Genomic DNA, 6,881 nt, shown 5'->3' on the forward strand with positions numbered 1-6,881 from the left:
CTTCCACCATCATAATGTTCCAAGTGTTCAAACTTAGATTTATCACCAATCATGTGATGAGAACAACCACTATCTATTATACATGTGTCATTCTCGCTAACATGAGAAATAAGTGTCATATTTTCATTTTCCTCATCATCTGATTCATCCTTAACAACGGTATATACCATTTCATCTTCATCATCACTATCAGAATCTTTAGCAATGTAACAAGATTTCTTAACTTTGCCTTTGTAGTCTTTGTAGCTCTTGAAATATTTCTTGCCTTTGAACTTATTGAATTTTATGTCATCTTTTTTTTCTTTGTTGGGAAACTTTGCAGCAATGTGATCAACTTCTTCACAAGAGAAACAAATCAATGGTATTTTACCTTTATATTTACCTTTTCCTTTTGTTAACTTTCTTGCAAGCAGGGCTTCAATAGCTTCAAGGTCGTCCTCAGAATCATCATCTTCTTCACTATCAATATGTTTTCCTTTTTAATTTCCTCCCTTTCTAGCAAGAGTTAGTTTGGCTTTGAATGCAGATTCTATGTTTTTAATGTTAGAAAGATAGTTATCAAAGTTATCCAACTCAAAAGTAGTCAATCTTCCTACTAGTGCATCCAAAGTTATATCATTTTTAGGATCACATCTCATCTCTTGAATAGTTGAAACTCTAATTGCATAAATAGGAAGAAGAGTTCTTAATACCTTGTTGACTACTGTCGTATCATCTATTTTTCCTCCTGCAGCTCTAATTGCACTTACACTTGTTTTGATTCTTTTACTGTATTTTACAATGTTTTCATCTTCATCTGATCAAACTAGCCTCTTAGACTTTCTATTTTGGCTCTTTTCACATTATCATCTCCTTCATAGATCTTTTCTAGTTTTTTTTCACATGTTGTGGCAAGTAGTGAAATATTTGACTTCATCAAATTTAGAATAATTAAGAGAGGAAGCAATATCAATAATCATTGTGTTCTGATTCTTCATATCCACCATCTGATCCATAGTTAAAGGCTTTGGTGGTGCCACATACTAGATCAATAAGAAATGTAGACTTGTATCTCCAATGGTTCCCAGATGTAGCTTCATCAGTTCCAGCCATGTTGAAAAGTTATCTCAGTTAAGCTTAGGGATGTCTCTTCTGTTAGACATCTTGATCTTTAGCTTAGGTTTTTGAAACCTTTCTAGCAAGAACCAATAGCTTTGATACCATTTTTTGGAAATGTAAGAGGAGTAACTAAGAGGGGAGGGGTGAATTAGTTACCACAAAAATAATTCCAAGTCCCTTAGATGTCAATACAAACTTTTCACTTAGTAAATGAAATCCTTGTTTTTCTTGATTAGAACTCGATATACACTGTAACTCAGTTAACAAAGCAATCTTAAGATATTAATGTGTATTAACCTTTAGTAACTTGCATAAACATAAAGTATTAAGAAAACAACATTAACACATGAAACACCAAGATTTAACATGGAAATCCAATTTGGAAAAATCACCAATGTAACTAGTTATAACTTTTCACTCTTCTAAAGTGAGCCCTATTAGGAGTCAACCCTACTAAAGGTTACAAAACCCATGGTTAAGTGTGACCCTGTTAGAGATTTGAATCACCCTGTTAGGAGTGACCTTGTTAGAGGTCCTTAGACACTTCAATCTAGAAATGCCACCTTGTTAGAGGATTTACAAAATGAATGTTAATTTGTCTATCTGTTAAGAGATTTCTTCACTGCTACAATTGTTAGAGAGTAACAATGATTGAACTGGTTGATGAAGCAACTGACTTTACAGATTTAGATCGTTGTTTTGGTTTATCCTATTGATTCTCCATGATCAAAGGATTCTTTGCAAATCCTTGGATGTTTTGTCTTTAATTATATATCCTTCTTATTTCACATCTTTCTCATCCTTCCAATTACTTAGTGTCAAGTCAGATTGAATACCCCTTCAAACAAATATTTAGCATCCACTTAATTGGCTTGTATTAACTATTTAATTAACGAAAGTAACTTATTTTTAGTCAACTAATGGTGGACTAAACACTTGGTTAATATAGAACTTTATTTGTTAACTGACCCAACTCGATTAATACTAACTCCCTTCATTGACTAACCTAACTCGGTTTACACTAACTTCCTTTGATGGCCAACTGAACTCGGTTCCTACTGAGGTTTTCCCAGTTGATATCGAAGTCTTCTATAGTGCCCGACTAAGCTTGGTTAGCACTAGCTATGCTCGGTTAGAGTGTGACATTTGTGTAACATCAATGACAACATACAATTGAATGATCATTTTCAATAGTTGGTTGCAGAAGTAAGTTTGGACAAACTTTTGTGATGATTGATAAAGACGATTTGTGGATTAAGATTGAACATGGAATTTATGTTTTGAATTCCTTTAGATGTTCATAATTCATTATGAAACATCTCTTTTTCGTCTTGGGTGTCTAATGCATGAGCATCTTTGGGCTATTGGCAATCTTGCATGACCCAAAAATTGTTGTTTTCTATTCTATAGTTCCCTGCTTGATAGTTTGTATTGGAAAACTCTTGTTTAAAAAAAAAAATTGGTACTCTTGGATTCATGTTGGGGACATATCATGGATCATTACCCTAATTGTGCATAATCCTATTTAACCATTAGTAGAAGTTATGCTTCATCTTCACGGGTGTTATTTTCCTTTGGTTTCTCTTCTGGCGATGCTTGCTATTTAATTTGGCACAGTTTCATATTTAAGAGTTAGTTTATGCACTCTTCAATCTTGATGTATTGTTAACATGTGAACCTATATCTAAGGCCTCATGATATAAAATGGTGTATTATATATTTGGTCATTACTTCATTGTGTCAGTCCTATATTTAATGTATACATATTTCTTATTATTAGAGATTGTGAACTCTAAGCTGACCTATGTGTTATGATGGCTATTTATGTAATGTCCTCAAGTCTTAGAAGGAGGTGGCAATAAAGGTTACTCAAGAAGAAGAGGAAAGACCTTGAATAGAAAACTTTGACCTGTAATCTAGAGTTGTACATTGGTTGTAACCAGGAAGACCTTACAGGCTAACATATAGTTTATTTACCATGCTAGCTATGCTATCATCAGTCGAATGTATGGTGAATATTGGATGTAATTGAATCTCAATTGTTATGAAGTGATTTCTTGCCATTATATCTTATTTTCTTATGTGGTGTTGTATTTGATGGGGGCTTGATCATCTCCTTTGGAGACTCACCTGCCTTGTATTGCATCAGTATCCCTTACCTCTTGGGACATTTGAGGTGAAACCAATAGTAGAAAACTAGAAAAATAGAGAAAAATCAAATAATGGAAGTTAAAAATAGAAATAGAAAATTGCCAAATTCTTCCTTATTTAAGTGTTTATTTTCAATCTTTGTTAAAATGTTTCACTTTGAATCATCACTCATATAAACAAAGAAGGGGGACTACACATAACTTTTTATAGCAAGATAAATCAATTTTGCATAGCCCTACATAGATATTTCATGACTAGACCCTAACTAGTGCTCTACCATTCATATCTTCATCCATAGGCAAAATGAATAAAGAAGAAATTGAGTAAAATGTGCCCACATATTGCCTTGTTAGTCAAAGTTGAGCTTAAAAAGTTGTTAGATATGGTTTTTATTAGACCAATTGACTATGCAGAATGGATATCTAAATTTGTACCATATACCAACCAACTAGGGGCATTCCAATCTACACAAACTTCCCATACCCAAACAAGGAATGTCTACAAAAGATGATTTCCCTTTACCAAAAATAGATATGAGTTTTTATATCACTATTGGATAAGATATATAATCTATTGTAGATGGGCTCTCTAGTAAATAAATAAGACAAATACAAAACACCATTCACTTATTCTTGGGGAGCCTATTACTGGACAATCATATCACTCAACCTCAAAAAAGAGAGATAAATTGATAAGAGAGAAATGAAAAAAAATCTTCCACAATCTAATGCATACTCTAATGGATGATTATGTGGATAACATGATAGAAAAATTAATTTCCATAGACAATAAAAGGTAAGACTAAATCCTAAGAAATGCATCTTGAGAGTTACATTAAGAAAGATCCTAGGATTCACTATATATCATTGATGATTGAAGTGGATTTTACCAAGGTCAAAGCAATTGTAGACATTCCTTCACCTTCCTAAATAAGTCAACTATGGAATCTACAAGGAAATTGACAATCGATTCATAGGGTTGTCACCTAGTTATAAGATATGTTTCATTTGTTCTAATATATGTTCCATAAGGGAATTCCTTTCAAATGGATCAATAAATACCAACAAAATCTTCATCTACTAAAATATTAACCTTTTTTGCTTTTGGATTTTTATTGTGTGTACCTTTTTGGCTCAAAATTATATACACAATAAAAAAATATGAAGTAAAAAAGGTTACTACTATGGATTGTGGAAAAACAATTATAATTACTCAAATATTATCTTCTTTCTTCACTAGTGACAATGCCTCTTGTTGAGGGTAAATTGTTGTACATCTCAAAATGACATTTAAGAAAAAGAGAAGACATTTTATTATAGGAAACTTGTAGAGTATGAGACAAATAATATATGTTTATTAGACCATAGTCTTTTGTACCTTTTAAGCATCCTATAGTCCTTTTAACAATCATTACTGATTCTCCTTAGGATTTGCAGAAAATCTTGCAACAATCCCAACAGCTAGTGCAATATCAGGTCTATTATGAACTACATATTGCAATTTTCCAATCATAGATTTGTATAATGTCTGATTTACTTCTGCAGAATCATCAGTTTTGGATAGTTTATGTCCTGACACCATGGGAGTACTAACTAGTCTTGAATTCTCAATACCAAAAGTCTTCAAGATTTTCTTTACATGCTTGGACTGAGTAATGTAAATACCATATTTCATCTGATGTACCTGTAATCCAACAAAGAAAATTATTTCTCCAAACATAGACATCTCAAATTCTTTCATCATTTCATTTGCAAATGTCTTACACAATGCATTTTGTCCTCCAAACATGATATCATCAACAAATATTTCAGCTAATAAAATTTCTTTACCTCTTCTTGTCCTCAAGTACAAATTGTTATTATCATCAATCTTCTCAAAACCAATCTTCACGAGATAATTGTGCAATCTTTCATACCATGCTCTGAGAGCTTTCTTTAAACCATATAAAGCTTTGTGCAATCTACACACCATGTCTTTATTGTTTGGATCAACAAATCCTTCAAGTTTTTCAATGTAAACCTCCTCTTCCAGTATGTCATTTAGAAATGTTGACTTAACATCCATTTGATAAACTTTGAATCATTTATAAGAAAAATAAGCAAGCAGAGTTCTTACTCCTTCCAATCTTGCAACTGGGGCAAATGTCTCTCTATAGTCAATTCCCTCTTCTTGTGCATAACCTTTGCAAACTAACCTTGCCTTATTCCTTGTTACTTCACCATTCTCATCCAATTTGTTTATGTCCACCCACTTTATTCCAATAAAATTCTTATTCTTTGGTCTTGGTACTAGTGCCCAGGTTTTGTTCCTCTCAATCTGATCAATTTCTTCCTACATGGCTTGAATCTAGTCTTCATTCTCTAACGCATCCTTCACTGATTATGTTCATTTATTCTTAACAGACATGTTTCATTCCTTAATTTATTCCTTGTCATTGGTCCATCTTCTTTTTTTGCCAAACCTTGGGCAATTTCTTTCAACCCTCTTATTAAACCAATTCATGTGCATTTGTTATGTTACCTTCCTAACCTCCCACTACATTCTGGGAGATGTCCTGATATGAGACTATTGGGAGCTCCCTTGTGTAGTTCTTGAAGGTTGATGATGCTACAACAACCTTGGGCCTTACTACTTTCACTCGTATTTTGTATAACTTGGACTTGTCTTAGCTACTCCTTGGTGAAGTGGTGCTCATGGTTGGGGATCGATCACGGACACAAGTGTTAGACTATGAGGGCCTCCCATTCAGTGGTAGGCATTGTTTTGCTACTAGGCACTTGGATCTAGATTGTGCTCTTCTACACCACAAAGGTGTTGTTACTTGGTGGAAGGCTTATTGTTCCGACCATTTGACTATTTGTGTGTATGACTCCCTCTTGGAGTCCTTTCATGGCTGCCCAAAATGTCAACAAGGATGTTACTCATGTGGAAATTCTTGTTGAGGCACATGTTGTTGTTCATAACCTAGCTGCAATTGCCACTCATATACTAGCTTTAAGTGCTCTTCCAAGTCTTCTTGTTGTTGCCACCTACCCTACTAGTGCTCTGCCCTCTACCCAAGTGAGTAATTTTTTCTCCCTCTTCTTCTATGGGCTTGCACCATGGTTTTGTTGACATAGCTCAACTCCTTCAACACTAACAGTTGTGTTGTTGACTACCCTACCAGGTCTCCTTTGTTGGGGAACCTAAGGACTATATTGCTGGGAAAGTTGTCCAGAGCCGAAGAAGGAACTCACTCCCTCTGTCTTTGGTGGTGTAAGTATGGCTCTCTTTTGTGGGATTTCCCTTTGTTTTCTTTATGTAAGCTTTGGTTGTTCCTCTCTCACCTTCCTTTGTGGTGTGAGTTTTGGCCTAATATATTCAAGCAATGGCCTCTTTTCCTTGTTCCTTAATTTGTTTTCTGTCGCCACCCCTCTTGTTGACTTTGTGTGGCCTTTATGTTGGTGTTGGCCTGTTTATTTTTTACTAAGGAAAACATGTTTTGAAGGGTGTCTGAAACCCTTTACACATCAAAATATTTTTAATGGAGCCCAAACAAAAGATACAACAGACCGGAGGTGAAACAGGTCACCAACCAAAATAATGTGACCAGGGTGACCTCACAAATAACATAATACACTTTTGCCACCAAA

Source organism: Cupressus sempervirens, chromosome 3 (assembly GCF_028749045.1).
Source record: "Cupressus sempervirens isolate cs-2001-9-10 chromosome 3, ASM2874904v1, whole genome shotgun sequence".
Classification (NCBI taxonomy): domain Eukaryota; kingdom Viridiplantae; phylum Streptophyta; class Pinopsida; order Cupressales; family Cupressaceae; genus Cupressus; species Cupressus sempervirens.